The sequence below is a fragment of the Echinops telfairi genome, unplaced genomic scaffold, assembly GCF_000313985.2.
Source record: "Echinops telfairi isolate 266 unplaced genomic scaffold, ASM31398v2 ScPeMD7_3533;HRSCAF=4204_0, whole genome shotgun sequence".
Classification (NCBI taxonomy): domain Eukaryota; kingdom Metazoa; phylum Chordata; class Mammalia; order Afrosoricida; family Tenrecidae; genus Echinops; species Echinops telfairi.
The window spans coordinates 51,305,640-51,315,609 of record NW_022107431.1 but is presented as its reverse complement, the minus strand read 5'-3'; the positions used below and the strand labels follow the sequence as shown (position 1 = coordinate 51,315,609).

The 9,970-nt window shown below is 37.4% G+C and overlaps 1 pseudogene; it reads left to right on the top strand.

Moving 5' to 3' along the window:
- Nucleotides 1-7,115: 7,115 nt before the first annotated feature.
- Nucleotides 7,116-9,970, top strand: part of LOC101649171 — an 11,029-nt pseudogene continuing 8,174 nt past the window's right edge.

Sequence of the window (9,970 nt, the reverse complement as noted above, 5' to 3'; positions counted from 1 at the left end):
ACATAGTTTTCAACTTAAGGGAATGATAGCATTCAGCAATTACTCAAATTCTCAAAACCATGAAACATGTAACTGATTTTTCAGGAGGAATGAAAATGAGCCAAAAAAACCCACCCAAAACAAAGATATTTTGTCAATGATTGAGGTAGCTCTCAAGTTATCCCATGACTCCAAATCTTGATCAAGATGGTCAATTTTGACATCAGAGAATTTAATCTCACACACACACTGCTGGCTTCTCTAATAGGTCATGTTGACTCACAGGGAAGAAGTTATGAAGAGTAATTCCTTCTCTATTCAAATTCCTACTCTCATCTCTGATTGCCCTGCATGCTTCCACATCTATCTCCATATACTGTCTCCTGAGATCTCCCACATTGTTAGTGTGCTAATTAGTGAAAACCGACAAGGTATTCAAAGAAACTTATATTCAAGTCCCAAAACCACCCTCCAGTACTCTTTAGATCTGATGATGCTCCTCCTTCAGACTCAGTTCCTCCTCTTCCCTCCAAGATAGACAGTTAAAATGATGGGTCAAGTTTGGACCAATGGATACTTTGAAGAAATACATTTTCTCTTGAGCTAAGATCTGGTTCCCTGTGGTTTATTCCTAGAGAGTCTACAGATCCTATGGAATGAGAGAAAGAAGCTTTTCATCACTCAATGGTTTATGATTACTTCTAGTGCTAGCAAGCTGCTAGCAATGACATCTAGCATTTCAACAGCCAAGTTTTGACATCTATTATTTTCTTTTGTATAAGAAAATTATTTGGCTTTTACTAAGTGGTACCTCCCAATTCTGCTATTGTAATTTAAGTCTCCTAAGTATTACTGATAGAAATTTTGCTATTGTATTTTGTCTCTTCAATAAACTACGGGGTAATTGAATTGAAATGAACATGATTTTGTATAGAAAAAAGATTAGTGCCTTTTATTGTTTCATCATGCACTTCAAGTTTTAATTGTTTTTTCCTGTTTGTAAATACATAGTCTTTCTCTTGAATATGTGGGGGGAAATGTAATGGCGAGATATATCTAGAATCTCAAGTAATACAGCATTTGATGGAAGTGGGCGTGTCTCTCATTCATGTTATACCCTTGCTCTCTGTAGCACCTTCTATAACTGTCTACTCTCTCTAGCCTTTGCCTATCTTGAGAGGAATTCTTGTGCCACTCATTTTGTAACGAATGGTATGGAATGTGACTGGACATATCGGACCTCCTCTGACGTCCTTATTGCTACGAGGCAGGAGAAAGACAAGCCTTCCCTCTGTACTGATCCCAACATCAACTGCTGCTCCCACACCACTCTCCATCTCTGCAGGGTCTGATGTGTTGCAGCGGCCATGCAGAACTCACAGGCAATAGTCATGTTTAAGGGAAGTTTGTTACGGAAGTTAACAGGTTACCAAAAGTCAGAACCAGCAATTAGTAATTATACAGTCATTGGTCTCCTCAGCCAGGAGCCAAATCTCCCTCTGGCTCTCAGCCTCTCAAATATACGTCTCCCTGAGCTTTTCCTCCAGGGGCCGGAGAGTCAACCCACCTAATGCTCTGTCCATACTCTTCAGCCAGATGAGATGACATTGACATTGAGTTCTAATCCATGCTGAAGGCTGTACTTGATCTTCATCAGCAAGTGCTTCAAGTCTTCTTCACTTTCACCAAGCCAGGTTGCATCATCTGCATATCACAGGTTGTTAATAAGCCTTCCTCCAATCTAATGCCACACTCTTCTTCATATAAATCAGCTTCTCTGGTTCTTTGCTCAGCATACAGTTTCAAAAGCTATGAGCAGATAGCATCCTGGCATACACCATTCCTGACTTTAAACCCTGCTTTATTCCTTGTTGTTGTTTTTTTTGCACAACTGCTTCTTGATCCACGTACGAATTCCTCAGAAGCACAATGAAGTGGTCTGGAATTCCCATTCTTCTCAAGGTTATCCGTATTTGTTATGATCCACACAGACAGATGCCTTGGCATAGTCATTAAACCCAAGTAAACATCTTTCTTGTATTTCCCGGTAGCTCAGGGTCCTGCTGACAGCAGCAATGACATACTTTGTTCCTCTTTTGAATTTGATCTGAACTGAATCTCTGACAATTCTCTCAATACTTAGTTGCAACCATTGTTGGATGGTATTGAGGTAAATTTTAGTTGATTGTGATATCAATAATATTGATGTACAATTTTAGCATTTTGTGTGCCATCTTTCTTTGGAATGGGCACAGATATGGATCTCTTTCAGTCATTTGGCCAATAGCTGTCTTCCAAGTGTTCTGGCATAGATGAGTACATGCCTCCACTGCTTACCAGCTGTTGAACTATTCAGTTGATCCTCGATTCCTGGAATTTTGTTTTAGGCTAATATTTTCAGTGCATCTTCTCCTTCTGCCTTCAGCACCATTGGTTCTTGTTTTTATGCTGCTTCCTGAAAGGGTGGACCGACAGCCAGTCCTGTTTGGAGCAGTGGCTTTGTGTAGTCTTCCCAACCTTCTTGTGATGTTTCCTACAAAACTCACTATTTTTCCCACAGAATCTTTCAATATTGCAACTCGAGGCTTAAATTTTTTAAGTTATTTCAGTTGAAGATGTGTTGGATATGTTCTTCCTATTTGGTTTTCTAACTCTCTGTATGACACATTTCATTATAAAATGTAACTTCGTCTTTTGAGCTGCTTTTTGAAATTTTCTATTCAGCTCTCTGACTTCATCAGTTCTTCCATTTGCTTTAATTTCTCTGATTAGCATCAAGTTTCAGTGTCTTTTCGGACATTCATTTTGATATTTTCTCTCTTTTCAATGGCCTTTTGCTTTCTTCATGAATGATGTGCTTGTTGTCTTCCCACAATTCATCAGGCCTTCTATCATTAGTGTTCAATGAATCAAATTTGTTCTTTCAATCTTCTCAAAATTCAGGTGTGATAGATAAAAGTCATATTTTAGCTCTCATGGCCTTGTTTTCATTTTCTTCATCTTTAATCTGAACTTCTAATGAGCAATTGATAGTGTGTTCCACAGTCAGCCCCTATCCTGGTTTTAGCTGCTAACATTGAACTTTTCCAGTATCTCTTCCCAAGATAGTCAATTTGCTTTCTGTGTGCATATGGGGAAACTCATCTGAATAGCTGCCTTTTGTGTTGTTGGAAAATAGGTATTTGCTATGAACAAGTCCTTGGTGTTGCCAAATTCTATCATGTGACACCCAGCTTCATTTTGATCACCACGTCTAGATTTTCCAACTTCTCCTCCTTCCTTTTTGTTGCCAACCTTTGCACTGTAGTCACTGCAACTTGGTTGCCTGTTTGATCGATTTCAGGATGAAGACGTTTGTATCATTCTTCAATTTCTTCATCACTAGCTTTTGTGATCAGTACATAAATGTGAATGATAGTTTTATTGATTGTATTTCTTTAAAGGCAGATAGAGCTATATCCTATCAAACAGCATTTCACTTCAAGATTCATTATGAAATGTCCATTTTTTTTACAACGAATGCAACACTATTACCTTGAGTGTGTTATTCCAAGCATAGTAAATCATGAGATTTTCTGATTCAAAATGGTCAATGTCAGTCTATTACAGCACACTAATGCCTAGCATCTTTAGGCATTCCATTTCATTTTATGACTACAAATATTCCTGGATTCATACTGCACACATTTCAAGTTCAAATCATGAACCTATTTTTGCAGCTGTTTGTTCTTACTTTGAGTCCTGCTCCATCAGGAAATGGACATCCCGAAGACTCCACTCCCACAGGCTTTACTTCCTTCACATCACTTGGGTCAACTTCCTTCCAAGAAAGCAGATCTTCCTTATTCTCATTTCAGTCCCTTCCAACCCAGTGGCCCATCGTGTGGCATTAGAATCTGACAGTGCATCAAAGCTACACGTAAGGTTTTCAATGTCTGTTTCCTCCAAAGTAGACACTGGTTTCTTCTGCACTGTCTGCTCTTAGTTTGGAAGTTCTGCTGGAAACTGGGTGACCCTACTGTCATTTGAAATATCGGTAACATAGCTTCCAGCATCACAGCAGCACAAAAACCATCACAGTAAGACAAGCTGATGGACAAAGTGGTGGAGTTTGTCATTTAAGGTCAAGTAATCCCCATAATGTGACTTAATACAGTGTATTCATCTCCATAATGGGATTAGCTACAACCAGCCAAGTAGTTGTAAGAAAATTTGGATAGAATGCAATCCTTGATCCAATGGAAAGGAAGGTGGCTAGGGTTATGTGGCCTACTTCTATATAAATTGACACTGGAAAAACTTGGTTGCTTTTAGCTAGGTCTGGAGTGTGCATCTAGGTCATCTACCTCTGGTTCTTTAGACTTGAATCAATAGCCCACCATATTACCTGCCAATCCCAAGGGTTATCCAATCAGGAGCAATATGGCCTGCCATCGGATCTCCTGAACTTGGATTCATCCATCTGTAGTCACCTGCCCATTTCAGATTATTCCCTGTTGGTATGTTTGCCCACTTCTATACAATGCTGTGAGCCATTTCCTTGATATAAATCTCTCTCTCTCTCTCTCTCTCTCTCTCTCTCTCTCTCTCTCTCTCTCTCTCTCTCTCATGTGTGTGTGGGTATACACATACACCCCCCACACACAAATACATAAGGTTTGACTATCAAAATATTCAAACTTACTTCAAAGAAATTTCTGTGATATATTCAGGTTTTAAAGTGTTCAAATGATTGGAGGTAAATCCCACACACTAGAAGTGAGGTATAGTCAATTAGTATGGCCATCATTCCTTGTGTGATGTATTCTAATGCTTCACACTACGCCTGTGGCTATAATTCCATTTTGGAGGGTGCTTTTTACTACAATAAAGGACAGAATTAGCATAAGATTAAGATCTGACTTTATTTGAGGGTCCAACCAAGTCATATCCTTTGTTTCCATATATGTGCTTGTCACTGGATTTGATTATCTATAGAACCCTATGATTTGGCATCAACTTGATGGTAGTGAGAGAGCCCAAGCAATTACACCCAACTTCTATAAAATCTAGATGTACAATTCACAAGGACTAATATCTTTCCTTCTCTGTTATGCAACATTACATACTTTCACCCAAGATTCCTATCACTTACATGACTCCAAAATTATTGTATTCCATTCAAGAAATAATATCTCAGCAGGACTTTGTTCTATGACTACCTATCTTAGAATTAGAATTTATATGTAAGTGCCTTTCATATAGACACAAATTAACATGATTTTGGACTGAGAAATGAAGTCTGACTTTTCTTGACAGGCAATAAATCTGATTTGGTTGATTGGTTTGACATGAGGTCTGACTGTAAAATCTTTAAATGTTAAACACTTCTTGTAAGTTAGCTAATTCTTTAGTTTCATGATTTGAATGATAGCATATTTTAACTACACAAAAAGAGTGTTTTATTGGTAAACGTGCATTGAAATTAGTAATAGCTATTGAATAAGCCTCAGTAAAAAACTGTCTTGATATGCTTCCTATAAACTTGAAAAGAAAATTTTAATGACATGGTGGCAAATCTTTTTGCAAATTACAATAAAAATTGAAGGGAACTTAATTGAATTATCAGCTGATAGATTATTTGAAATATGTGTATAATATAACACTAAATGAATTTTTGGCACATAACTTGGAAGGACTTCAAATAATTGTGTAATGTCAATTACTCCAAACCAAATCCATTGCCATCCAGTTGATCGGACTCAGTGACCCTGTAGGGCTTTTTAGAGTTTCCCAGACTCAAACATCAGAGAGCACACAGCTTCATCGTTCTAATACGGAATGTCTGGTAGGTTGAAACCACCTATCTTTCAGTAAGCTATCTCTAGCTCTACCTCTCTATCCATAAAATTTCTGTCATTGGCCACCATAACACTGCTGCTCAGTGGCACCGCAAACCCCCCCACCCCACCACAGGAGGTTCCCAGAGCCTGTGGACCAGGTTACCTTGGGTATTTCAGCCCGTTTGCACCAGCCTGGGAAAACCAAACTACAATAGTTTTTTGTAGATGTTGATTTTGGTGAACTAGTTGTTACAATGGCATTTATAATCAGGGTTCTAACTAAGATGGGTAGCTGGGCAGTAGTAGCCCAATATGGAAATCTCAAATTTACATCCCTTACTCTTTCTTATTTTCATCTGCACAACAGCAGATTCTAAGCACCTATAATAATGTTCATTCCATCCACAGGTATAAAAAAATAAACAGAACTATACCTGTAGTATTTATTAATGAATTTCATAAAACTCATTATGATTTTGATGAAATAATACATTTTTATTCCCTTGCATTTGTTACTGCAGTAAACAAACATATCACATAAAAAGTGTCAGACAACCAGAGGGTGACACACTGTCTTTCATTTCAGATTTGTGTTAGGCCCCAAATTCCCATGAGCCACTATGAGTGAATTACGTAATTCTTAAAAATGTTCAAAGAGCCAAAAATATTGTTAAAGCAGTTTCTATAAGTTCAGCAGAAGCAGTAAGGGGGTTTTCAACAATGAACCTAATATGATCAGAGAAGAGAAATTGCCTAACATTTTCTAATCTACCAAACGCAATGACTCTTGTCGAATTGGCCTACCTCTAAAGGATTTATCGACAATGCAAAGTATTCCATGTGCCTGCTGGAAGATGAAGGGACAACGCCTGGAAATGTTATTGATAACTGGTTGATGAGTGCACCCTGACAGAAAACCAGCAAAGCGCACTCTCTGTGATAGACCTTAGGAAAGTGGGGAAGAAACAGTCGATGGAAGAATGCCGTGATCCAGATGAAGCTCTTCTACATGGTGAAGTGCAAGTCCGCTCGCCTGTACCAGAGATTGTGGCAGCTCTTGGAATTAGGTTTGTTTGTTCCAGTGAGAATGAAATGGTTTTAGTGCAAGAAATTGGTGCATCTCCAGAAAATAGTATTCCTAGAAGTCCCTGAAAGCAAATGTCTCCAATAAATATGCAGCAAAAGATGGCATGATGGCGTGAATATAACATATGACTATGATATTAAACTCAAGAAAATTGCATGTAATTATCCACGTGCCAGTCTTACTACATATTGGTACAGAAGATAATATTGGAGGCCAAGAGGCCTACTATGCAAATTACTGGGCTTAAATGTTTTGAGTGCTTGCAAAGAATTCCAAGTGCATGTGCATGCTCTATCTGATGCTCCATGTGTGTTGGTATGGCTGGAAAACGTGGCTTCATGATGAACATGTTGCATATTGGTAGAGATTTCACAGGAACTGAATTTCAGTCGGAAGAAGTTAAACATGTTAGCAGCTCTTTGTTGGATGTCTACTTTCCTGAAGGATCTGGCATTAAGATAAACTCAGACCCTGGTAGCTATTATGGGTCTTTGGCATTTACAATTGCAGTTAATATCATTGCAAAGAAAGTTGTTGAAAATGATAAATTTCACTCTGGAATAGAAAAAAATCCTGGAATGATGAACCAGTTTTCATGTATTATATGAATGATTATATTTATGGTCTGTTTGAAATTGAACTATCTGAGGACTTAAGAGCTTCTCAAGGAATACAAGGATGACAGGACTTTGGGGTCTGTCCTGTGATGACCTTGACCACATTGGGGAGAACTCTTTTTTTCCTGAGCTACATGTGGGAGATTGGCCTATCTTTGGTAACAAGAGAACAAATTCTTTTCATGAACCATCTGCTTTTAATGACTTTCAGAGTTGTGTTATTTAGTGATTGGTACGAGATGCAAGATAGTGGGAATCCCTTCAGAAACAATGATGAACTTCATAGTGTCTTCTTGCATTCACTTGAACCAAGAAGACAACTTTTTCACATTAAGCTTGTCAGCATTCCAGTGTGAGTGTGTGTGTGTGTGTGTGTGTGGTGTGTGAGAGAGAGAGAGGGGCGTGGGGGGGGGCGCGGAGTGGAATGAACAATTTTATTTTGTTAATTCTCTTGGAAACAAAAACTATGTGTAATAGCTATGTGGGACCAGACAAAATCTTCTTTCCATTATAATACCCTAGAACTAATAGGACATTTAGATAATGTATCCAGATTTAAATTTACCAGTTTGCCATAGGCCTAAACATTTAAACTAAAATATGTAACAAAATGAAATTGAGGTCACCATTAAGCCATTTATATACAGACACACAGTTTTCATACTGAGAATTCATGTTAAAAATCTTGAAAAGTTCATATCTTTCACCCAGCTAGCTCCTGTGAGTGGAAGACCAGCACCAATGTGACGTCATAGGATACATTTAGTCTATTTGGACTACGTAAACTAGTGCTTTGCATTATAATTTAATAAGTGTAAAAGTTCATCATAGTGTTGTTGTGTTTGACCTACTGTAACTTTTGTATGACTGCAATACATGTTTGTGTTAATAATATTAAGAATAATTTACTCGTTATTGATAAAATGCAGAGCAGAACATACATCAATTCAACAATTTCCACGTGAAAAATTCAGGGATATTGATTACATTCTTCAAGAGATGTACCATCCTCGCTCTCTTTTTCCAAATTACTCCTCCCTCAATCACATACTTGCACTGCTCCCAAATTTGCCATTTAAACTTTCAAGTTCTGTTGTCACTTTGATTTCATAGAGCTCTGAAACAGCACAATACTCAAGGCACGCATTCTTTACTAGTGAAGCTTTTGTTTGTTTTTTAAGAAGACTTAAGATAATTGTCCTGATGTAATGCTTGAAAATTATCCTAGGGCAATAATATGTTGTCTTGATACATTGGGTTCCACTAATAATTATCATGAAACTCAATCTGGGACAAATTTTTAACACCTTAATGTTTTTTTTTTATTTCAGAAATCCCAATGAACAAAAGAAATAAAAATAACTAAAATTTCATCTATGTACATATTTTTGTTACAGATAAATATGGTAAGTGATTGATGAAAGACACAAAAGTATGAGATACACTATGTAAGAGTAAAACTTTATGGGAGCAGTATAATGGAAATATGAATTCAAAGAAAATACAAAATATAGATTTTCTAGCTGTGAAAAAAAGGTCTTGTTTATGCATTCTTAAATATATTTTGACAAAGGTGCCTTAAACCACAGAATTTAAGAACTGGAAGGGAAATTGAAAGTTACGGATTAGAGTGCTCTTCACACTTATTTGTGTGCATTATCCAAATAAATTGAATAATTGCATAGTTTCTAAAACATTAAGTTAACTTATAAATTTATTCTATCCTAAGTTTTGTTCATTACAAGGATGTAATTTTAACCCACTGTAAATATTGGCATTTCAAGTTAACTAAACCGTTAACTACCTTTTGAAATATAACTAGTAGGAAGCTCACACCATAGCTCTTTGGTGCCGCCTTCCTCCAATTCCTTCATCTTCTCTTTGTGTTTCTGCATTCTCCTTTCTCTTTTCTTCGTTTACATCGTCTTTCCGAAACCTTACCACTGAGCTTCTGCTGGGAAGGAAAGGGATTAGGGATTTCCATAAAGCCAATATTTATTCCAAACAAATTTTAAAACCTATGTACTTTAAATCATAGACAACTTTCATAGATTATGTAAAATTCATCTGTTGTTACTGGGGGTGGTCAATTCCAATTTATAGTGGCGCAGTGTGGAATTGCTCTGTAGTAACACTCTTCGCCCTTTCAAATTCCGGTGATAACTGTGTGATTGCACTTACTTGTGTGTATATATAACCTACCTTCATCATACTCAGCATGCAGTAGGTGTGGAACAAATAATAACTATCACATTAAGTTTTAACTATTTCCTGGGAGCGGACTGCTCCTGTACAACTTTGCAGACTCATACGTCTTACCGAGCAGTTCTCGTAGGCCCCCGAGGGTCCCTCTGAGTAGGAATTGACTTGAGGACACTGGGTTTCTTTTTTTTTCTTCCAGTATTGGTATAATACATTTTCAGATAATAATTTCAAGTACATTTTATTATCAAGCTCAAAAGCCT